General features: G+C 39.8%; 1 pseudogene; it reads left to right on the top strand.

Annotated features, from left to right (window-relative positions):
• Nucleotides 1–603: 603 nt before the first annotated feature.
• The window catches only part of LOC127122053 (uncharacterized), a 29,337-nt pseudogene continuing 5,357 nt past the window's right edge, over nt 604–24,583 (top strand).

Below are 24,583 nucleotides of genomic sequence, written 5' to 3'. Positions count from 1 at the left end.
GTTGGATCAGCAATAAAGCACTCGACTCTACATCTAGGATCCATAGTGGTTTCAGGTCGAAGAGTGTTATACACCATTATCACCATGAGAATAACTTATGACACTTTGCATAACTTTCTATATAGTATTCTCATAGCGGGTCAATCCGGTATAAATATTACTCTTAATATTTATACCTATGTTTAAGACTTGATAACTCTTTGTCCATGATCCATGAGATGTGATCATCAGTCTACAAACATAATAGTCTTAATGCTTTAATGTTATCCCACTTCACAATAAAGCTCGACTACGGATACTTTAAGAATAGTGTCCCTATGTTTAATGTGCTCTCATGATCAAGTCACACTTGATACATTAAACGAACTATCTATTCCAGGGACTTTATTAAACAACCATAATAAAGAAAAAGCCTTTTATTATTAATAAATAATTCGATACAAGTACCAAAAGTATTGGCCTCTAGGGCTTACACCAACAGTTTTCTTGATTCATTGTTTTGTTTAATGAAAATTGTATCTGTCCACTTTTTTTTTGGAAAACCTTGAAAGTTAATTTTAACTTAAGATCATTTAATTCCATTGCTTCATTTTAAATTTTAGAATGAGAAGATTTTTGGTTGAATCAGAAGAATCGTATAAGATTCGTTTGACTTATTTTGTAGATTGTTCAAGATATCTCATTGCACAAGGCATGGGTTTCCGTGGCCATGGTGAATCTTATATTTCTCTAAATAAGGGAAATTTTAGAGAGATGTAGATTGGGTAAAAGCTAATAATGAACAAGTGAGAAATGCTTTTGACTGTGGTGGGAAAATTGTACAATGACTTCTGGTGACATTCAAAATGAGCTTACAATGTGTTGTGCACATGAGGTTACCAAGGTGATTATGGAAGAGCTTGGTGATAGACAATTCTCCGTGCTTATTGATGAGTCACGTGATATATCCGTCAAAGAGTAAATGGCGGTGATGTTGAGGTTAATAGTTGTATTTTCCAATTTCCAATATTCATTACCTATTATTCTCTATGCTGGCAAGTAAACTTTTTGAATTTGTTTTAGGTTTTTGAACGACAAAGGGAATGTTGTGGAACGATTTATTGCTCTACATCATGTCAAAGATATGACATCCCAGTCATTAAAGGATGCTCTTTATGGTATTCTTGATAAGTAACATTATCTATTTCAAGGATACGAGGGCAAGGATATGATGGAGCTTCAAATATGATAGGTGAAGTTAATGATTTGCAAAGAAAGATTCTAGATGAAAACTCTTATGCTTTCTATGTCCATTGTTATGCTCACCTTTGTAATTGGTTGTTGTGTATGTCACTAGTAGTTGCTTATTTATTCATGATTTCTTTGAGTATATCTCCTTAATTGTGACCACAACAAGTGCATCTCGTAAGAGGATGAATGTTTTGACAGAGGCACAACACCAAGATATTTTAAATAAACTTGAGAGTTGTGAGATATCTAGAGGAAGGGGCTTGCACCAATCATCTAGTCTCACTAGACTCGGGGATACTAGATGTAGTTCACATCATACTACATTGCTTTGTTTGAATCAAATATGGTCCTCCGTGTTAAAGGTGCTTAGTATAGTTGATGAAGATGGACGTGGACTATCTCAAGCAGCGAATTTGATAGAAAAAATAGACACCTTTAAATTTTCTTTTATTTTGAAGTTAATGTTAAAGTTGTTTGGTATCACAAATGAGCATTCAAATGTCTTACAAAGAAAAGATCTTAATAATGTGATTTCCAAGGAATTAATTGATGTTTTCAATGCTCAGTTGGCCATAATGAGAGAGAGTGGTTGGGATAATTTATAATCCAGTGTACAAGAATTTTGTGTTGCTAAAGGTATTCTGGTGCCAAATATGGATGATGAAATACCAGTTTGGGGTTGTTCCAGGGTAAAAGGGAGGTGTTACCACAAGAAATCTATAAGGCATGTTGAAGGTGTAATCAATGAAAGTGCCTTATAAATGTAAGGTTTATACCCCATCAAGGGGTGGAGATGTGCCTAAGATAAAGCAAGAGTTGAGAAAGACAGAAGTCACTAAGAGACGAAACCGACAGAAGAATCATATTGGTCGAAAATCCATTATGTCGACTGAACTGAAGACTGAGACTTAAGGAATTTCTAGTTGTGTCAAACACATAGAAGACAGGGTCAACCTAAATACCTTGGCGGGAGAAGTTTGAAATTGAAAATGACTAGCAGTTACAAGAAGAATAAGCGCCAGAATATGGAGCAGTTTGCAGAACGTGCATAAAGCAGTTTGCAGATCGTGTGGCACGACGTCTGCTATCTTTTAGGAGTTTTTGGCCTGTAGGCAGTTTCTTTAGTTTAGTATAAATAGGATATCCCACGAGGGGCTCGAGGTGTTCACCTTGTACTAAAATCACTTGTAAAAAACTTCTCATTCCCAGCGCGAGGAAGCAAGAGTTTTTAAGAGTGATATGTACGTGAATCACCACATTTATTTCAATGCAACTTCCTTACTTTTCAATTGTTCCCGTTGAACATTTTATTTTAATTTCATTTACTTTTGAGTTATCACTTTACGTTGTCGTCTACGCTGTCGACACTGATTCTATTACGATAATAGAGTTCACCAAAAGCGTGTTTGTCGTGTACGTCTTTTGAATGTTGTAGTGCTGTCAGTCACGAGTCACCCATAGGCTATAGCATCATTTAAACCTTTCGTGTGGAAAAAACTTGCACTTGTTCAATACTTTGTCAGGAGTCGTTCCTCACAAAGTTTTTATATCGAATTGAATAAGCCACACTTGCACTAGTACATGTCTTAGGATCAACTGGTCGATCCTGCAAGTAACCCTTAGTTTTAAGGCCTAGGGAGGACCAGCGGTTGTTTACCAATTTCCACAGTAAAAAAAATGGCACGCCCAGTGGGACGGTACTAGTACAGTTACGAGATTGCATGAAACTTAGAAGTGGAAAACTATATAGTAAGCCACAAGAAACAACGAAAATGTCAAACTCCAATACAGATGAAGTGCCACAAGGGACTTTATCCATTACGGAAACAGTAATCTCACAGGTTGCCACTCTGCCGCCGATGACAAGTGCAACCTCAACGATGTCGACTACGGGAGCGGTTGGAACCTCAATTCCTTTACCTCCACCGGGAGGTTCAGGATCAACAATAACAATGTTCAGACCTTATGTGCCTCGCTTTGGCACCACCGATCCTCTTTGTGGAATGTCGTATTCCTTAATGCCAGGATATCAGTCGGCATCAAGTGCAACATTGTTTTCAGACAACGCTCAAAATACTAATCCCTCCTTGCGAGGATCAGCGCAAGGGGGCAACTTTCAGAATAGGAATAATACTCAGAATAGAACCATGCCACTGTCAAACACTTCAATAGCGGTGTTGAGGCAGCAAATGGATGATAGTAACCATGAGTTGGTTAATATGTTAACTAATCAAATGGGTACAGTTTTTAATCCGGTGATACAGGAATCTTCTGAAACATATAGGAAGGTGGCGAATCAATTGACGCGCTTATGTAATTTTCTTGGGGCACCGGCTCGACAGATGGCACAAGTGGTTAGGCAAACCGTTCCTGTTCAGATGGAGATAGGGGCAGCAGAAGATGAGACAGTCCATGAGGGACAAATCCTTAGACCCCAACAAAATCAAGCCGTTGAATCAGGAGTAGCAGGACGTAACCAGATGGTGTTGGTTAACCGACACCAAGATGCTGATCAAATTGTCGATCAACATCGACAAGAAGACTTAGCAGTAGAAAATAATTTGACAACTATTGTCGAAAGGATTATGGCTAGAAATGGTATGGGTGCCACATTGCAAAGGCCACTATACGCCTCCCCGTTGGCTGAATTTATTCTCCAAACCGAGGCACCTAGGGGAATGAAAGTGCCCAAGTACACTAAGTTTGGGGGAGAGTCTGGTGAATCGACAATAGAGCATGTTGCCAGATATCTAACAAAGTCAGGAGATTTAGCTCATAACGAGTGTTTGAGAGTAAAAAAATTTCCTTCCTCTCTGACTAAGGCTACCTTCACATGGTTCACTTCTTTGGCCCCAAGTTCGATTGATTCGTGGGCCAAATTGGAAAAGAAGTTCCATGAACAGTTTTACGAAGGACACTCCAAAATTAGTTTGGCAGAATTGTCTAGTATCAAGAGAAGGTTTGCTGAGATCATCGACGATTATCTGAATCGATTCAGATCATTAAAGGCCAGGTGCTTTACGCAAGTACTAGAACATGAACTTGTTCAGATGGATGCTGGGGTGTTAGATTATTCCATTAGGAAGAAAATAGACCCAACTTTTGTGAAAAGTATGTCACAATTGGCTGATAAAGTTCGACATCTCGAACGGCTAAGGTTAGAAAAGGTTAGACACAATAAGGCTAAGAAAGAAAAAGTAGCGTTTGTCGACTATGACGCGACAGATCCAATATATGAGGCTGATTATACCTCATCGACCGAATTAGACATTGACGTGGCTGAGTTAAAGCCCGGATCTGCCTATGAGTGTCGATCATTACTTCCTGCACAAGGAAAAAATCCTGTCGAAAACAATCCAAAATTCCCTTCGAAAACTTATACTTTTGATGTGACAAAGTGTGAGGAAATTTTCGATTTGTTAGTCAAAGATGGTCAAATGGTGGTGCCACTTGGTACTAAAATACCACCATTAGAACAAAGACAGAAAAGAGGATTTTGTAAGTATCATAATTATCTTGGTCATAATACCTTTAATTGTTACCTTTTCAGGGATCTGGTTCAGAAAGCGATTCAAGAAGGCAGGCTGAAATTTGTTGTCCGTAGAATGAAGATTGACGCTGACCCTCTCCACCAGGAGGAAGCTCTATTCGTGGAGCCAGTCGAGATCAACATGGTCGAGATCACCGAATACGATGAGGCCGACATGCTGGAGCAACTTGGTGAAAGCCCAGACATCGACATAGCTGAAGTCTACCCAAGGGATGATGAAGATCTGCTAGATTTCTTGTACCGCTGCAAGAATAAGGGTTCACAAGTTTGCTTGTGCCCTAGATGTGGTGATGTCACCGACAAAATAGCTGCTGAAAATTTCCAGAAGATAAAATTGGGCAAAAGCAAAAGAAATGGGCTGATCAGAGAGCGCCAGAATGAAAGAGGCCCAAAGAAGGCTGTGGAAAGCGCTCAGGCGAGGCCTAGGAGCTTCGTACCGTCGACAAGTGTTCCTAGAGGCACTTGGGTCAAGCCTCAGGAAAAACAAGAAACCCCACAAGGGGCTGCTGCTGCTAGAGGAGGTCTAGCAATTAATTATAGGCGTGAGTTCAAGTCTGAGAAAAGGACTCATGTCTCTGAAAATTATTTAGGGAAGAACCCTATGTCTAGGACTCAATGGAGACGCTTTCAGAGGCGTAAGCAGGCCAAAAGAGAAACTGCTAGAGGAATAGCTGGAAAAGGCATGGCCAGTGGGGTGAATGTTGGAAAGAAAGTTGTTGTGAAGGGCGACATAGCAGCAAAAGAACGGATCAGGGAGTACGTCCGCCGACCAACTGAGAAATGTTTTGATGAAGTTACTGATGACTTCAATTCAGAATTTGAAGCAAGTATGGACATCTTAGTCAACATGGTGTCAATTCTACCACAAGAATATAACTGCGTGACTGAGGTGGATGAGTCGGTAGATGATGCCGACGCTGAAGAAATGGTTTTACACCAGCTAAGATGCTACTTTGTGTTGAATAATGGCTCTGCTAAGAGCCAAGAAGCAGTTTTTGAAAGGCCCACGATGACTATGAAAAACCATTTGAAACCGTTGTTGATTAGGGCCAAAGTGGAAGGTGTGACTATCAACAAAGTGTTGGTAGATTGTGGCGCCACTATCAACATCATGCCACACCATATTCTGAGGAAGATTGGCAAGTACGATACTGACATTAGATCCAACAACATGGTCTTGTCTGACTATGGGGGCAAGACAAAAAGCACCATGGGTGTGATCATGGTGAATATCACGGTTGGTTCAATAACTAGACCGACACTGTTTATGGTGATAGATGCCAAGCCAAGCTACAACTTGCTATTCGGCAGAGAATGGCTCCATGGTTTCAGAGCCGTACCATCTTTAGCACATCAAAGATTGGTGATTTGGAGAGAAGATTGAGTGGTTGAAAATATCGAAGCTGACCAAGGGTACTTCATGGTTGACGTGAACAATGTCGGCAAGAAGGAATTCGAGAGAAAGCTGGCCAACATTTCTCCTTGTTTTCCAGTTGAGGATGTGCACGCTAATCTAAGTGAAGCTTTTGTTTCTCTAACTCTGCACGAGACTCATGGCTTCATTTGGGATGTGGAACATTTAGATGATCCACCCTATACAGGTATCCGACCGACAGGCTGGGGGATGTCACTGATGATGACTAAGCTAGAAGCTCTAAAAAGGATTTCAGCATACGTTGCCGAGAACAAAATAAAAGCGGCTATAGAGGCTGAAGAAAACATGGATGTCGAAGCCTATGTGTTAAAGAAAGAAGGTAATTTGGCTATTGAGCCAGAGCTTCCAGATAAGCCAGTTTTGGCTGAAGGAAACGTCAACATGCAGCGTTTGGACTGTATTTACGACGATGAACCTTTCGGGTTTGAAAAAGACCCAAAGGCACCGGAGAAGATGCGACCAAAAGACCCCTTAGAAGAAGTCGACCTTGGCGAAATTGGCGACAAAAGGCCAACATACATCAGCGCTAACATCGACAAAGAGTTAAAGTCTGAGGTAATATCTTTACTTAAAGAATTTAAAGATTGTTTTGCTTGGGATCATAATGAAATGCCTGGTTTAAGTAGGGATTTGGTCGAACTAAAACTGCCAATAAAAATTGGAAGAAAGCCAGTAAAGCAGACGCCTAGACGTTTAGCACCAGAGATCATGGCAAAGATAAAATCTGAGGTAGAAAGGCTCATCAAAAGCAAGTTTATACAAACTGCAAGGTATGTCGAATGGTTGGCCAATATTGTGCTAGTAATTAAGAAAAATGGGTCTCTAAGAGTATGTATTGACTTTAAAGATCTAAATGTTGCTACCCCCAAAGATGAGTATGTCATGCCCATAGCAGAAATGTTGGTCGATTCGGCCGCTGGCTTTGAACATTTAAGTATGTTAGATGGTTATTCTGGATATAACCAAATTTTTATTGCAGAAGAAGATGTGCCGAAGATGGCATTTCGATGCCCAAGAGCCTTGGGAACATATGAGTTGGTGGTCATGCAATTCGGCCTGAAAAATGCCGGAGCGACATATAAGAGGGTAATGAACTCAATGTTCCATGATTTTTTTGAAGATTTCATGCAAGTATACATTGATGATATTGTGATAAAATCAAATGGTCGACTTACTCACGTCGAACATCTCCGAAAGGCCTTTTTAAGGATGAGGACATGTGGATTGAAAATGAATCCATTAAAGTGTGCTTTTTGTGTGCAAGCGGGTGATTTCCTTGCCTTCGTGGTGCACAAAAAAGGTATTGAAGTGAACCAAAGCAAAACTAAAGCCATTATGGACATCAAGCCTTCGTCGACCAAAAAGGAACTGCAATCCTTGCTGGGTAAAATAAATTTTCTTAGAAGATTTATATCAAATTTAAGTGGCAAAACTAGAGCCTTTTCACCACTCCTTCGACTGAAGAATGAAGAATTTAAGTGGCAAGAAGAGCACCAAGAGGCTTTCGACAAAATCAAAGAGTATTTGACTAAGCCTCTAGTACTAGCCCCTCCTGTTAGGAATAGGCCAATGAGGTTGTATATTGCAGCCTCAGAATAGACTATTGGAAGTATGCTAGTCCAAGAGGATGAAAAATGTGTCGAAAGACCTGTGTATTACCTTAGTCGAATGCTTAATGATCCTGAAACTAGGTATAGTGATATAGAAAAACTATGTCTATGCCTGTATTTTTCTTGTATGAAACTAAAGCAATATATTAAGCCTGTTGATGTGTATGTATCTTCTCACTTTGATATTATTAAGCACATGTTATCTAAACCAATTTTGCATAGTCGAATTGGTAAATGGGCTTTAGCGTTAACTGAGTATTCTCTGACATACGTACCTTTAAAAGCAATGAAATGGCAAGTAGTGGCAGATTTCCTTGTCGACCATTCAATGGTCGAAACGGTGCAAAATTACGTAGACATAGTGCCATGGAGACTATACTTCGACGGTTCAAGGCATAAGAATGGATATGGGATAGGGGGAGTCATAATTTCTCTAGATGGAATTCCAGCAGAGTTCAAATACAGAATTGAAGGAGCATGCACAAACAATGAAGCAGAATATGAATCGTTGATTACAGGACTTGAACTTCTGCTAGAATTGGGGGCAAGGAATGTCGAAATTATGGGAGATTCTGAGTTAGTAATTAAGCATGTATCAAAAGAACACAGGTGTGTTAAAGAAAATTTAATCATGTATTTTGTGGTTACCATCAGATTACTCAAGAGGTTTGAGCAAGTAAGCCTCCAACACATACTACGGAAGGAGAACCAGAGAGCAAACGATTTGGCGCAGGAAGCTTCAGGGTACAAAGCGTCGAAAGATCAGGATGAAGAAGAGGTCCAAGTAAGAGAGAAGGTATGAGTGACACTATTATCACCATCAGATTTGTCGATTATAAAGTTGGGAGTTGTAGATAAATATCATTTTGAAATTCTGACCGTCGGCGACGAAAGAGAAAGTGATTGGCGTAAACCGTTAGTCAATTATTTACGTAATCCTATAGGGTCGATAGATCGAAAGGTAAAATCTAGGGCCCTCAGCTATGTTCTGGTGAATGATGAATTGTTCAAAAAGACGGCTGAAGGAGTTTTACTAAAATGCCTAGGAGAAAGTGAGGCATATGTGGCTGTGTTTAGTGTACATAGTGGAGCGTGTGGGGCACATCAAGCAGGACTGAAGATGAAATGGCTTTTGATGCGCTCAGGAGTTTATTGGCCTTCAATGTTGAAAGATTGCATTGAATTTGCTAAAAGCTGTCAGGAATGCCAATTGCATGGGGGCATACAGCATGTGCCTGCAAGCGAGTTGCATACAATTGTGAAGCCCTAGCCTTTCCGAGGGTGGGCATTGGATGTGATTGGACAAATAAAACCAGCTTCGTTAAAACAACAAAGGTATGTTTTGGTCGGTATCGACTATTTCACAAAATGGGTCGAAGTCGTAGCATTGACAAATGTAGATCAAGAAACTATGATAAACTTTGTCCAAAGTCACATCATTTGCAAATTTGGTATCCCAGAAACAATTACAACCGACCAAGGGTCAGTCTTTACTGGTCGAAAAGTGCAAGATTTTACAAAAGAAATGGGAATCAAATTATTGACTTCTACCCGATATTACGCACAGGCAAATGGCCAAGTCAAAACGACCAATAAGGTGATCATTAGCCTAATAAAGAAACATATAGGCGAGAAGCCAAGAAATTGGCATAAGACGTTAGATCAAGCTTTGTGGGCATGTCAAACATCGCCAAAAGAAGCAACCAGGACAACTCCATTTCGACTGCTATATGGGCATGATGCAGTGTTACCAGTAGAGATTCAGGTTCATGCAATCAGAACCCAAAGGCAATATGAAATACCTTCTGAAGATTATTGGAGCATGATGGCAGACGAATTGGTCGATTTAGATGAGGAGAGAATGTCAGCCTTGGATTCACTACAAAGGCAGAAAGAAAAAGTCTCCAGAGCCTACAATAAGAAGGTGAAAGGCAAAATGTTCACTGTTGACGATTTAGTTTGGAGGGTGATCTTGCCTATGGATAGAAATGATAGAGTTTTGGGTAAATGGTCCCCGAATTGGGAAGGTCCGTTTAAGGTTTTGCAGGTTTTCTCTAATAACGCCTACGAGGTCGAAGAGTTGGCACCAGATAGGCGAATCTTGAGAGTAAATGGAAAATACTTAAAAAAGTATAGGCCTCTCCTTCAAGAGGTCAAGATTTTGATAGACTAAATGGCTGTCGAATAAACTAGGTTGGAGAAAATTATTTTTGAAACCATCTATAAAAGCACAAAAAATAAATGTACACAGTGCTAAAATGTAAATTAATAACATAAAAATTGGCAAAAATCCATTGCTCAGTTATTACATAAAAATAAAATCGGTCAAAGTTGGCCGAATTTAGATCGAAAGGCTTGAAGCTCAATGTTCTAATGGAGAGACATAGGTTCCAAGGTGTCAGTCTGGACTTTAAGTTGTTCAAGCTTCTTTTCAATAGTGGAAAGTTCTTCAGCTACAGCCAAGGCATCGCTGGTGGTCTGCTCCACAGTGTCTTGGGCAGGCTTTATGGCCTTGTCGATAATGCACGACTCCTCCTCAGTTATTGACTCCAACTCACTGTCCAAAGCAACAATTTGACGCCGAAGGTCATCAATTTGATGGCGTATCTTAGCAACCCTTGTTTGTTTGGAGGCCAATTCTTTTTTCTTCTCCTCAATCGTCCCCAGCAATTTAGTGACCTCTGCGTTGGCATTCATCACCAACTCCCAATTCTCCTTCAGAAAGGCCTCAATAGTTACAATCTGGCGTTCATTTTCCTTAACACTGTCGAGAGGACACATCATGGGAACCAGAAGTTTTTCTAAAGCGGCCGTTGCAGACTTAGCATACTCTGAAAGCTGAAGCTCTTTGAATTGGGAAAGCACATGCAAGATTTCTGGGCCAACAGCAGGTTCACTCATAAGCACATGGGGGAGATCTGGATTCAAGGCGTGAAAAAGAAGCTTGTCCATTAGAGCTTTGAGTTTTGTTGCTTCAGAACCCATCTTACCAGAATGGTGAAGCTGCTCAGAATCAGAAGAAGCATCACATGATCTTACCAGGCTACGAAGCCTAGCAATTGCTTCTAGAGCAGAAGGCTTTATTGCCAGCCCCTGGGAAGATGAAATTTTGTTACCACAAGAAATCTATAAGGCATGTTGAAGGTGTAATCAATGAAAGTGCCTTATGAATATAAGGTTTATACCCCATCAAGGGGTGGAGATGTGCCTAAGGTAAAGCAAGAGTTGAGAAAGACAAAAGTCACTAAGAGACGAAACCGACAGAAGAATCATATTGGTCGAAAAACCATTATGTCGACTGAACTGAAGACTGGGACTTAAAGAATTTCTAGTTGTGTCAAACACATAGAAGACAGGGTCGACCTAAATACCTGGGCGGGAGAAGTTTGACATTGAAAATGACTAGCAGTTACAAGAAGAATAAGCGCCAGAATATGGAGCAGTTTGCAGAACGTGCATATAGCAGTTTGCAGATCGTGTGGCACGACATCTGCTATATTTTAGGAGTTTTTGGCCTGTAGGCAGTTTCTTTAGTTTAGTATAAATAAGATATCCCACGAGGGGCTCGAGGTGTTCACCTTGTACTAAAATCACTTGTAAAAAACTTCTCATTCCCAGCGCGAGGAAGCAAGAGTTTTTGAGAGTGCTATGTACGTGAATCACCACATTTATTTCAATGCAACTTCCTTAATTTTCAATTGTTCCCATTGAACATTTTATTTTAATTTCATTTACTTTTGAGTTATCACTTTACGTTGTCGTCTACGCTGTCGACACTGATTCTATTACGATAATAGAGTTCACCAAAAGCGTGTTCGTCGTGTACGTCTTTTGAATGTTGTAGTGCTGTCAGTCACGAGTCACCCATAGGCTATAACATCATTTAAACCTTTCGTGTGGAAAAAACCTGCACTTGTTCAATACTTTGTCAGGAGTCGTTCCTCACAAAGTTGTTATGTCGAATTGAATAAGCCACACTTGCACTAGCACATGTCTTAGGATCAACTTGTCGATCCTGCAAGTAACCCTTAGTTTTAAGGCCTAGGGAGGACCAGCGGTTGTTTACCAATTTCCACAGTAAACAAAATGGCATGTCCAGTGGGACAGTGCTAGTACAGTTACGAAATTGCATGAAACTTAGAAGTGGCAAACTATATAGTAAGCCACAAGAAACAACGAAAATGTCAAGCTCCAATACAGATGAAGTGCCATAAGGGACTTTATCCACTACGGAAACAATAATCTCACAGGTTGCCACTTTGCCGCCGATGAAAAGTGCAACCTCAACGATGTCGACTACGGGTGAGGTTGGAACCTCAATTCTTTTACCTCCACCGGGAGGTTCAGGATCAACAATAACGACGTTCAGACCTTATGTGCCTCGCTTTGGCACCACAGATCCTCTTTATGGAATGTCGTATTCCTTAATGCCAGGATATCAGTCGGCATCAAGTGCATCATTATTTTCAGACAACGCTCAAAATACTAATCCCTCCTTGCAAGGATCAGCGCAAGGGGGCAATGTTCAGAATAGGAATAATACTCAGAATAGAACCATGCCGCTGTCAAACACTTCAATAGCGGTGTTGAGGCAGCAAATGGATGATAGTAACCATGAGTTGGTTAATATGTTAACTAATCAAATGGGTACAGTTTTTAATCCGGTGATACAGGAATCTGCTGAAACAAATAGGCAGGTGGCGAATCAATTGACGCGCTTGTGTAATTTTCTGGGGGCACCGGCTCGACAGATGGCATAAGTGGTTAGGCAAACCGTTCCTGTTCAGATGGAGATAGGGGTAGTAGAAGATGAGACAGTCCACGAGGGACAAATCCTTAGACCCTAACAAAATCAAGACGTTGAATCAGGAGTAGCAGGACGTAACTAGATGGTGTTGGTTAACCGACTCCAAGATGCCGATCAAATTGTCGATCAACATCGACAAGAAGACTTAGCAGTAGAAAATAATTTGAAAACTATTGTCGAAAGGATTATGGCTAGAAATGGTATAGGTGCCACATTGCAAAGGCTAATATACGCCTCCCCGTTGGCTGAATTTATTCTCCAAACCGAGGCACCTAGGGGAATGAAAGTGCCCAAGTACACTAAGTTTGCGGGAGAGTCTGGTGAGTCGACAATAGAGCATGTTGCCAGATATCTAATAGAGTCAGGAGATTTAGCTCATAACGAGTGTTTGAGAGTAAAAAACTTTCCTTCCTCTCTGACTAAGGCTGCCTTCACATGGTTCACTTCTTTGGCCCCAAGTTCGATTGATTCGTGGGCCAAATTGGAAAAGAAGTTCCATGAACAGTTTTATGAAGGACACTCCAAAATTAGTTTGGCAGAACTGTCTAGTATCAAGAGAAGGTTTGCTGAGAGCATCGACGATTATCTAAATTGATTCAGATCATTAAAGGCCAGGTGCTTTACGCAAGTACCAGCACATGAACTTGTTCAGATGGCTGTTGGGGGGTTAGATTATTCCATTAGGAAGAAAATAGACCCAACTTTTGTGAAAAGTATGTCACAATTGGCTGATAGAGTTCGACATCTCGAACGGCTAAGGTTAGAAAAGGTTAGACACAATAAGGCTAAGAAAGAAAAAGTAGTGTTTGTCGAATATGACGCGACAGATCCAATATATGAGGCTGATTATACCTCATCGACCGAATTAGAAATTGACGTGGCTGAGTTAAAGCCAGGGTCTGCCTATGAGTGTCGATCATTACTTCCTGCGTAAGGAAAAAATCCTATAAAAAACAATCCAAAATTCCCTTCAAAAACTTATACTTTTGATGTGACAAAGTGTGAGGAAATTTTCAATTTGTTAGTCAAAGATGGTCAAATGGTGGTGCCACTTGGTACTAAAATACCACCATTAGAACAAAGACAGAAAAGAGGATTTTGTAAGTATCATAATTATCTTGGTCATAATACCTCTAATTGTTACCTTTTCAGGGATCTGGTTCAGAAAGCGATTCAAGAAGGCAGGCTGAAATTTGTTGTCCGCAGAATGAAGATCGACGCTGACCCTCTCCATCAGGAGGAAGCTCTATTTGTTGACCCAGTCGAGATCAACATGGTCGAGATCACCGAATACGATGAGGCCGACATGCTAGAGCAAACTGGTGAAAGCCCAGACATCGACATAGCTGAAGTCTACCCAAGGGCTGATGAAGATCTGCTAGATTTCTTGTACCGCTGCAAGAATAAGGGTTCACAAGTTTGCTTGTGCCCTAGATGTGGTGCTGTCACCGAAAAAATAGCTGCTGAAAATTTCCAGAAGCTGCAATTGGGCAAAAGCAAAAGAAATGGGCTGAACAGAGAGCGCCAGAATGAAAGAGGCCCAAAGAAGGCTGTGGAAAGCACTCAGGCGAGGCCTGGGAGCTTCGTACCGTCGGCAAGTGTTCCTAGAGGCACTTGGGTCAAGCCTCAGGAAAAACAAGAAACCCCACAAGGGGCTGCTGCTGCTAGAGGAGGTCTAGTAATTAAATATAGGCGTGAGTTCAAGTCTGAGAAAAGGACTCATGTCTCTGAAAATTATTTAGGGAAGAACCCTATGTCTAGGACTCAATGGAGACACTTTCAGAGGCGTAAGCAGGCCGAAAGAGAGGCTGCTAGAGGAATAGCTGGAAAAGGCATGGCCAGTGGGGCGAATGCTGGAAAGAAAGTTGTTGTGAAGATCGACACAGCAACAAAAGAACGGATCAAGGAGTACGTCCGCCGACCAACTGAGAAATGTTATGATGAAGTTACTGATGACTTCAATTCAGAATTTGAAGCAAGTATGGACATCTTAGTCAACATGGTGTCAATTCTACCACAAGAATATAACTGCGTGACTGAGGTGGATGAGTCGGTAGATGATGTCGACGCTGAAGAAATGGCTTTACACCAGCCAAGATGCTACTTTGTGTTGAATGATGGCTCTGCTGAGAGCCAAGAAGCGGTTTTTGAAAGGCCCACGATGACTATGAAAAACCATTTGAAACCGTTGTTGATTAGGGCCAAAGTGGAAGGTGTGACTATCAACAAAGTGTTGGTAGATTGTGGCGCCACTGTCAATATCATGCCACACCATATTCTGAGGAAGATTGGCAAGTATGATACTGACATTAGATCCAACAACATGGTCTTGTCTGACTATGGGGGCAAGACAAAAATCACCATGGGTGTGATCATGGTGAATATCACGGTTGGTTCAATAACTAGACGGACACTGTTTATGGTGATAAATGCCAAGCCAAGCTACAAATTGCTATTCGGCAGAGAATGGCTCCATGGTGTCGGAGCCATACCATCTTCAGCACATCAAAGATTGGTGATTTGGAGAGAAGATTGAGTGGTCGAAAATATCGAAGCTGACCAAGGGTACTTCATGGCTGACGTGAACAATGTCGGCAAGAAGGAATTCGAGAGAAAGCTGGCCAATATTTCTCCTTGTTTTCCAGCTGAGGATGTGTACGCTAATCTAAGTGAAGCTTTTGTTTCTCTAACTCTGCACGAGACTCATGGCTTCATTTGGTATGTGGAACGTTTAGATGATCCACCCTATACAGGTATCCGGCCGACAGGCTGGGGGGATGTCACTGATGATGACTGAGCTAGAAGCTCTAAAAAGGATTTCGGCATACGTTGCCGAGAACAAAATAAAAGCGGCTCTAGAGGCTGAAGAAAACATGGCTGTCGAAGCCTATGTGTTAAAGAAAGAAGGTCATTTGGCTATTGAGCAAGAGCTTCCAGATAAGCCAGTTTTGACTGAAGGAAATGTCAACATGCAGCGTTTGGACTGTATTTACGACGATGAACCTTTAGGGTTTGAAAAAGACCCAAAGGCACCAGAGAAGATGCGACCATAAGACCCCTTAGAAGAATCTGTCCTTGGCGAAATTGGCGACAAAAGGCCAACATACATCAACGCTAACATCGACAAAGAGTTAAAATCTGAGGTAATATCTTTACTTAAAGAATTTAAAGATTGTTTTGCTTGGTGTAGCGGGGTATTCGTTACCTTCAGATTTATTGACTAAATCAAAAGTAAATCATACAATTCGAGTCGCCACCGCACTTCTATTTATCCAAAGGAAAGGTTAGAAAGCGAACAAAAACCGAGAAGTTTTATCAAATCAAAAACTAATAAAAATGTCAGAGATCTGTGTAAGGGGGTTGATTATGCAATGGGAAGGTTTTAAGCACCCAAAACATCCTTAGTACTCTAAGGGAGCCCTTTTTGCAAAGCTGTATGGTAGGTAGGTATTTGTGAAAATATTTGTGTAAACATGGTTGGGGAGATGAGAAAAGAATATACAAATTATTTACAATTTTTGTTTGAATGGATAAACCCATTGCCTACGTACCATCACAAAGGTAGGATCAAAACCTCGTAGTTTGGGGTAAAAAAATCTCAAAATAAATTGGTGAATTGATTGGTCAAAAGCCTTAAGGTCTTTTGTTATCAAAGGGAGAAAACTCAACCTAAACCACAATCCACCATGTGAGGAGAACTTCAACATACTGGTGAGGGATCCATCCTATATGGAAGACTTATAGTCCAATCACTAAGGATAAGGTGAGGTTTACATCAACCACTATGATAACTCAAACCTATGGCTAATGTTTGTGAAAAAAGGTTTTTAACAAAAGTGGTCATTGGAACCACAAAACAAGCTTGAGTGAGTTGTAATTACAAATTAGAAGTATTCACAAAATAAAGTCAAAGTTGACTTAAGGTTCAATTCAAAATAAGTATTATGAAAAGAGTTTGAAAAAATCAAAGGCATAATGCCTAGGTTTCTAGTTTTGAAAATAATGTCAATGTTTGCACAAAATGAGTTTGGCTTGGGTTAGAATGGAGAGAAGAAGAGAAAGGCTAGTTCTAAACATGCAAAGATGAGATAAGAGAATAAAACCCTTGGAGTTCCTTTCTTGAGATCATAAAGATGATTCAAGTTTCTCCTTTCCTTTGGACTTAGCAATTAACTCAAGCAATCAAACAAATATTCAATCAAGCTCCTAGGATCTTCCAATTGGCTTGCCTCTCTTAACTTGGATGCTCATGACAATGGTCTTTCTAACTATCTCAAGTTTAGGATCCCTATCACACAAGAACAAACAATAAAAAAGTTCACAATGTAATAAGTGAAATGGACAAAGATAGAGTTTAGATTAGGGGTCCTTTCAAGTCAACTTCAAGATTAAGCATTCTAAAGGCATGAGGCCTAGTTGCTCTTCAATCAATTTTAGCATTCTAAAGGCATGAGGCCTAGTTGCTCTTGAACTCCATTAAGCATAGGTGAGGTCCTAATTCTAAGTCCTTTCTCCTTTTTTGCATTGGTTCACACAAACAAAACAAAACAAGCACAAGGCAACAATATATTTATATACAATAATGTGCTCAAGTGAGCAAAAGGCAAATGGCATAAACATAAACATGAGCTCAAGTGATCAAAGGGCAAAGGCAATATGAATAAATGAGCAAGAAATTAAATTGCATTAAAGTAAATTGCAAGAATTAAATGCTTGAATTAAAAGTTAGTAATTAGTAGTTAGTGTTAGTGTGCCATAAGGCAATTTAGCGCTATGTTAAGCAATCGTAAGTGGACTAATGTAGTAGTCACACCTATCTGAGACCGGTCAATAAAACTATAGGAAAATAAACACAAGTTAGAGATCATGACTAGTAAGCCAAACTCCTACAACTTGCCATGCCAAAAGAAAAGAAGAATGACCTTGTATGGATTTTAGGTTTTTTGCTTGACCAAAAAGCAACCTATCTTGGACACAAAGCAATTCACTTGATCTTTGATCAAGTTGAATTTGATTTGGATCAAAGAAGGTCAAGCCTCTCCTATGTCAAGGCTAACCACAAATCATTAACTCATTGGTCAAAAGAAAAAGATAAAGAAAAGAGATGAAGATAGAATGTACAAAATGGAAATCCAAATGACATAACCAAAACACATTGATCAAACATGAATGGAATCAACATCAATCAATGGTAAACAGAAGTGAAATGAAACTTAGAAGTCAAGAAAGGTCAAACATATTTTGGGTATTTTTTTGGAATTAAAATAATACATAAAATAAAATGAACAAATCATGGTCAAACTTCAAATCCAATTCAAATCATCTTGGATAAGTCCAATTGGATCATCATAAGTCTAACATGGTCAAACTAGGTTTGACAAATTTTCTCAACATTTTTTGAAAACAGAAACTATTTTTAAATAATTAAAAATGGAGAAAAATAACATATATGAACTAAAATCTCAAATCAATTAAAAAATTGATGAGAATATTTTTCATAGACTTATCATCATTCATACATGTTAGGAAAATATTTTTGGAATTTTTGAATATCAAAAAGTATTTAAAATGAATTAAAAACAATTAAAAACAATTTTGGAAACCACCGTCTTCTCCGGCGAGCAAGCTAAATTCGGCCATCAGTTGCAGGTTTTACAACCTCAACCAAAACATACGATCCTTATATCAAATTAAAGCTGGGGTGATGTACATCACCCCTGTAACCTTAGTTTTCACTCAAGATCCCAATGGAAGGAGAAATCTGAGGTTGAAAATCTAGGTGTTCAATCTGCAAAGCAACAATTCATGAAATTAAAGCCACCATTGGATTGCCTCTCACACGAGAACTTCAGAAAACCAAACCAACACAAGCAATGCATAATATATGGTGAGATTCGAAGCAAAACAGTTAAGAGGTAAACCTTTGAAGTGCAAATTTGATGAGCACGATCCAACCAAATGCTTGCTTGCAGCTTGATCTTGATGTATGGTATGGGTGCAAGGCTTAGGAATTAGTATTGAAAATCAACTGATGTTGTTGAAAGTCAAACTTGAAAAAGAGAAATGAAAATTCAAATTCCTTTGGTGAGAGGTTAGGATTCAATTCCAACAGGGTTTCAGGCGCCTTCAGGTTGAGAATTGAATGAAGTGATGCCTCTATTTATAGCTGAGATCCAAGGCAAGGTGGATGGAAACCGTGTGCATGAAGCTTTGGGTCCTCCATGCATGGGCCTGTACAGGCGTATGTGAGGCTCAAAAGCTAATGGTTTTGCAAGCTGAGAGCATAATGGAATGGTTTGGATGTGCAGTTTGCATTACAATTGCTTGTGTATGAAGTTTCATCATGAAATGCATAAATGGTCACGAATATTCATCTCTTCGAAAGTCCCATTTGGAAAATACAAACATAGGAATGTGAGTAATGGTTGGAAAGGTCTTAACATAAGGAACAAAAGATATGTTGGACAAAAATCCATTTGGAGTTTGGAAAATTGTGAAAACTGGCCATGAAATTCAAGGTACCAAACATGTATTTGAAAAATTTGCCAAAAAGGACCAACTTCAAGCCCTTCTGTTTCAATGATGCAAGCCTCAAATGGAAAAACCTCCAACACCAAAGTTAGAGATAGTTTCAAGACAATTAATTTGGACTTAAATTTTGAATAATTTGGATTTTTGATGAGAAAGTTATGGGCACTTGAAGTTGGACTTTTTTCAAGATTCAATGGCTTTGGTCCAAAGTGACCTATACTGTTTTGTATTATCACATGTGTTTCTTTTAGGACTATGAAACTTTGTCCAACATAAAAATTGAATTAGAAATCTTAAAATTTCCAATGCACTTGGTCTCACCTCAAAATCATAAAAAATGAAGGAATTAGGTCCTTGGGAAGTTGACCCAAAATTAGGGTTTCAGTCAAAATGACCTATAATGTTTTGAAATGAATGATGACCTTCCAAGTTTCAAATGAATTTTTGATGAACATGAAAGTTGTTAATATGGTTATTAATAACATTTTTTCTCTTGGGGTCATCATTATTTGACAAACACATAAAAAGTTAGGTCTCAGTGGATTTCAAAATAGTTAGATGATTTGACTGGTCAACTTCTCAAGTCCAAACCTCAAATCTTGATGAATGAATGATTGAGTACACTCACATAGGATCATATATATGCATAAAATGATGAATGAAATAACTTCCCTTGATTGAATTTGATCATAGGTTGAGGTTGCTTCATGAGCAAGGCATAGTCAATGCACAAATGAATTAGGGTTTCCTTGGGAAACAAACCTTAAGCCCTTTGGTTTATCTTGATCAAATTGACAAATGAAGATACTTGGGAAACATATATGATGATTGAGAGCTTTGTGAACCATTGTCATACTTGCTTTCATCTTCATCTAGCCATTTCTTTGAGTACAAGGGCCTCCTAGGAGCCTTGGATCATATGACTACTTGAGCTTCAAAACAAAACAAGTTAGTGACATATTTTTGTTATTTTGGTTAGTAGACAAAATAATAAAAGTAATAATATACAACTCAAGCATGCTTGGTGGTCTCAAACCAACTCACACAAGTCTCAACCCAAGGGTTAAGGAGCCAAGATGCTAGGATCCTTGAGGCAAATGCAAATGAACAATGATATGATGCCATGAGGGATCTTAGGGTAAAAATTAGGGTCTTACACTTGGGATTATAACAAAATGACTGGTTTAAGTAGGGATTTGGTCGAACTAAATCTTCCAATAAAAACTGGAAGAAAGCCAGTAAAGCAGACGCCTAGACGTTTCACACCAGAGATCATGGCAAAGATAAAAGCTGAGGTAGAAAGGCTCCTCAAAAGCAAGTTTATACAAACTGCAAGGTATGTCGAATGGTTGGACAATATTGTGCCAGTAATTAAGAAAAATGGGTCTCTAAGAGTATGTATTGACTTTAGAGATCTAAATGTTGCTGCCCCCAAAGATGAGTATGCCATGCCCATAGCAGAAATGCTGGTCGATTCGGCCGCTGGCTTTGAATATTTAAGTATGTTAGATGGTTATTCTGGATATAACCAAATTTTTATTGCAGAAGAAGATGTGCCGAAGACGGCGTTTCGATGCCCAGGAGCCTTGGGAACATATGAGTGGGTGGTCATGCCATTCGGCCTGAAAAATGCCAGAGCGACATATCAGAGGGTAATGAACTCAATGTTCCATGATTTTATTGAAGATTTCATGCAAGTATACATTGATGATATTGTGATAAAATCAAATGGTCGACTTACTCACGTCAAACATCTCTGAAAGGCCTTTTTAAGGATGAGGAAATATGGATTGAAAATGAATCCATTAAAGTGTGCTTTTTGTGTGCAGGCGGGTGATTTCCTTGGCTTTGTGGTGCACAAAAAAGGTATTGAAGTAAACCAAAGCAAAATTAAAGCCATTATGGACGTCAAGCCTTCGTCGACCAAAAAGGAACTGCAATCCTTGCTGGGTAAAATAAATTTTCTTAGAAGATTTATATCAAATTTAAGTGGCAAAACTAAAGCCTTTTCACCACTCCTTCAACTGAAGAATGAGGACTTTAAGTGGGAAGAAGAGCACCAAGAGGCTTTCGACAAAATCAAAGATTATTTGACTAAGCCTCCAGTACTGGCCCCTCCTGTTAGGAATAGGCCAATGAGGTTGTATATTGCAGCCTCAGAATCGACTATAGGAAGTATGCTAGTCCAAGAGGATGAAAAATGTGCCGAAAGACCTGTGTATTACCTTAGTCGAATGCTTAATGATCCTGAAACTAGGTATATTGATATAGAAAAACTATGTCTATGCCTGTATTTTTCTTGTATGAAACTAAAGCAATATATTAAGCCTGTTGATGTGTATGTATCTTCTCACTTTGATATTATTAAGCACATGTTATCTAAACCAATTTTGCATAGTCGAATTGGTAAATGGGCTTTAGCGTTAACTGAGTATTCTCTGACATACGTACCTTTAAAAGCAATGAAAGGGCAAGAAGTGGCAGATTTCCTTGTCGACCATTCAATGGTCGAAACGGCGCAAAATTACGTAGACATAGCGCCACGGAGACTATACTTCGACGGTTCAAGGCATAAGAATGGATATGGGATAGGGGGAGTCATAATTTCTCTAGATGGAATTCCAGCAGAGTTCAAATACAGAATTGAAGGAGTATGCACAAACAATGAAGCAGAATATGAATCGTTGATTACAGGACTTGAACTTCTGCTAGAATTGGGGGAAAGGAATGTCGAAATTATGGGAGATTCTGAGTTAGTAATTAAGCAGGTATCAAAAGAACACATGTGTGTTAAAGAAAATTTAATCATGTATTTTGTGGTTACCATCAGATTATTCAAGAGGTTTGAGCAAGTAAGCCTCCAGCACATACTACGGAAGGAGAACCAGAGAGCAAACGATTTGGCGCAGGAAGCTTCAGGGTACAAAGCGTCGAAAGATTAGGATGAAGAAGAGGTCCAAGTAAGAGAGAAGGTACGAGCGACACTATTATCACCATCAGATTTGTCGATTATAAAGTTGGGAGCTGTAGATAAATATCATTTTGAAATTCTGACCGTCGGCGACGAAGGAGAAAGTGATTGGTGTAAACCGTTAGTCAATTATTTACGTAATCCTATAGGGTCGATAGATCAAAAGGTAAAATATAGGGCACTCAGCTATGTCCTGGTGAATGATGAATTGTTCAAAAAGACGGCTGAAGGAGTTTTACTAAAATGCTTAGGAGAAAGTGAGGCATATGTGGCTGTGTCTAGTGTACATAGTGGAGTGTGTGGGGCGCATCAAGCAGGACTGAAGATGAAATGGCTTTTGATGCGCTCAGGAGTTTATTGGCCTTCAATGTTGAAAGATTGCATTGAATTTGCTAAAAGCTGTCAGGAACGCCAATTGCATGGGGGCATACAACTTGTGCCTGCAAGTGAGTTGCATACAATTATGAAGCCCTGGGCTTTCCGAGGGTGGGCATTGGATGTGATTGGAGAAATAAAACCAGCTTCGTCAAAACAACAAAGGTATGTTTTGGTAGGTATCGACTATTTCACAAAATGGGTCGAAGTCGTAGCATTGACAAATGTAGATCAAGAAGCTGTGATAGACTTTGTCCAAAGTCACATCATTTGCAGATTTGGTATCCCAGAAACAATTACAACCGACCAAGGGTCAGTCTCTACTGGTCGAAAAGTGCAAGATTTTACAAAAGAAATGGGAATCAAATTATTGACTTCTACCCCATATTATGCACAAGCAAATGGCCAAGTCGAAGCGGCCAATAAGGTGATCATTAGCCTAATAAAGAAACATATAGGCAAGAAGCCAAGAAATTGGCATAAGACGTTAGATCAAGCTTTGTGGGCATGTCGAACATCGCCAAAAGAAGCAACCAGGGCAACTCCATTTCAACTGGTATATGGGCACGATGCAGTGTTACCAGTAGAGATTCAGGTTCATGCGGTCAGAATCCAAAGGCAATATGAAATACCTTTTGAAGATTATTGGAGCATGATGGCAGACGAACTGGTCGATTTAGATGAAGAGAGAATGTCAGCCTTGGATTCACTACAAAGGCAGAAAGAAAAAGTCGCCAGAGCCTACAATAAGAAGGTGAAAGGCAAAATGTTCGCTGTCGACGATTTAGTTTGGAGAGTGATCTTGCCTATGGATAGAAATGATAGAGTTTTGGGTAAATGGTCCCCGAATTGGGAAGGACCTTTAAGGTTTTGCAGGTTTTCTCTAATAACGCCTACGAGGTCGAAGAGTTGGCACCAGATAGGCGAATCTTGAGAGTAAATGGAAAATACTTAAAAAAGTATAGGTCTCTCCTTCAAGAGGTCAAGATTTTAACAGACTAAATGGCTGTCGAAAGGCAAAATGTTCGCTGTCGACGATTTAGTTTGGAGAGTGATCTTGCCTATGGATAGAAATGATAGAGTTTGGGGTAAATGGTCCCCGAATTGGGAAGGACCGTTTAAGGTTTTGCAGGTTTTCTCTAATAATGCCTACGAGTTCGAAGAGTTGGCACCAGATAGGCGAATCTTGAGAGTAAATGGAAAATACTTACAAAAGTATAGGCCTCTCCTTCAAGGGGTCAAGATTTTGACAGACTAAATGGCTGTCGAATAAACTAGGTTGGAGAAAACTATGTTTGAAACCAGCTATAAAAGCACAGAAAATAAATGTACACAGTGCTAAAAAGTAAAATAATAACATAAAAATTGGCAAAAAGTCATTGTTCAGATATTACATAAAAATAAAATCGGTCAAAGTTGGCCGAATTTAGATCGAAAGGCTTGAAGCTCAAAGTTGTAGTGGAGAGACATAGGTTCCAAGGTGTCGGCCTGGACTTTAAGTTGTTCAAGCTTCTTTTCAACAGTGGAAAGTTCTTCAGCTACAGCCAAGGCATCGCTGGTGGTCTGCTCCATAGTGTCTTGGGCAGGCTTTATGGCCTTGTCGATAATGCATTCCTCCTCCTCAGTTATTGACTCCAACTCACTGTCCAAAGCAGCAATTTGACGCCGAAGGCCATCAATTTGCTGGCGTATCTCAGCAGCCCTTGTTTGTTTGAAGGCCAATTCTTTTTTCTTCTCCTCAATCGTCCCAAGAAATTTAGTGACCTCTGCGTCGACATTCATCACCAACTCCCACTTCTCCTTCACAAAGGCCTTAGTAGTTACAATCTGGCGTTCATTTTCCCTAACGCTGTCGAGATGACGCAGCATGGGAACCAGAAGTTTTTCTAAAGCGGTCGTTGCACACTCAGCATACTCTGAGAGCTGAAGCTCTTTGAGTTGGGAAAGCACATGCAAGATTTTTGGGCCGACAACAGGTTCACTCATAAGCACATGGGGGAGATTCGGATTCAAGGCGTGAAAAAGAAGCTTGTCCATTAGAGCTTTGAGTTTCGTCACTTCAGAACCCATCTTA

The sequence above is a fragment of the Lathyrus oleraceus genome, chromosome 2 (genome assembly GCF_024323335.1).
Source record: "Lathyrus oleraceus cultivar Zhongwan6 chromosome 2, CAAS_Psat_ZW6_1.0, whole genome shotgun sequence".
In the NCBI taxonomy this organism is placed as follows: Eukaryota; Viridiplantae; Streptophyta; class Magnoliopsida; order Fabales; family Fabaceae; genus Lathyrus; species Lathyrus oleraceus.
The sequence above is the reverse complement of the archived record's forward strand: the minus strand, read 5'-3'. Positions and strand labels throughout refer to the sequence as shown.